Below are 1,152 nucleotides of genomic sequence, written 5' to 3'. Positions count from 1 at the left end.
CCCGATCCGAGATCCGGGAGAGGGGGTTTGGCCGGCCTGATCCGGGGAGGGGGAGGAGGGGGAGGGAGGATCTCTCTCTGATCCCGATCCGAATGAGGAAGGAAAAAAAACGCTGGAGTGGAGATACGCCCGCTGCCCCCATTTATAATATCGTCGGCATTTTTTTGGAACCTTCTCCTCCGTATTAATTCCTTCGCTGGGCCGGCGGGCTCCTGGGCTGGGCCTGGCTTTCCGCTGCACGCACGTGAGTCAGAGGATGGATGGATAGATATCGTGACGCGCAAGCGAGAAAGAGGACGAGGTTGCTGCACGCTACGTCATGCTAGGCTGCTGCTGGCTGGGCTTCTTTTGGGGAAATGACGAGGTGGGATCTATCTACCCATCCATCCATCACCCCAAAGGGGATGAAAGCTGTTGGGGCTTGGGACAGGTGATACAGCAGCTTTATCCACCCTACAGAGTTTGTTCAATGCTTTCCAACTGTTTCTATCATCGATCAATTTGGGTTTAGTTGGGGTTGTTCTTCCTTTTAGTTGGGTTTGTCTTGGATGTCAGCGATGAGGAGGCTTTGGGCGTCAGGTTGTTGATGATGGCCACTCCAACAATTGGACGCGACATAGGATTGTTGATTCTCTCTTTATTGGTTTGATTTGTCACAATAATAGCGGTGTACTATATACTCCCTTCATTCCATAATGTAGTGCTTCCTCTATCCTCGTGCTTCAACTTTGACCGTAAATTTAACTACCAAGACCGCTTGCGTAGGGAGCAAAAGTTATATCAGTGAATTCGTATTCGAAAGAAAAAAAATTCAATTATACAATTTTTTCTCCCGCCGCAGTCAGTCTTATTGGTTAAATTTATGGTCAAAGTTAGACCTCGGAAAGCACGGGCGCATTATATTTTGGAATGGAGGGAGTACAATGTATAGCCTTCCATTTACCAGAGGTCGATGTTTAGCTCACGTTGCCGTTGTTTTATCGAAACTTGTGTCTCAGCTATTTAGATTGAGGTGTTTACTTTTACTTTCTATTAAAGTCCTCGACTTGCAGTAAATATTGGATACGCCGCTTTATACATTCATTTATAAGATATGCTCAGTTATTGTGCTTTGATTTGGTACAGTTGAGGAGAGAGATCGAGTAGATAAAA

This window comes from Triticum aestivum, chromosome 4A, assembly GCF_018294505.1.
Source record: "Triticum aestivum cultivar Chinese Spring chromosome 4A, IWGSC CS RefSeq v2.1, whole genome shotgun sequence".
NCBI classification, from domain to species: Eukaryota; Viridiplantae; Streptophyta; class Magnoliopsida; order Poales; family Poaceae; genus Triticum; species Triticum aestivum.
This window is presented reverse-complemented; position numbering follows the sequence as displayed.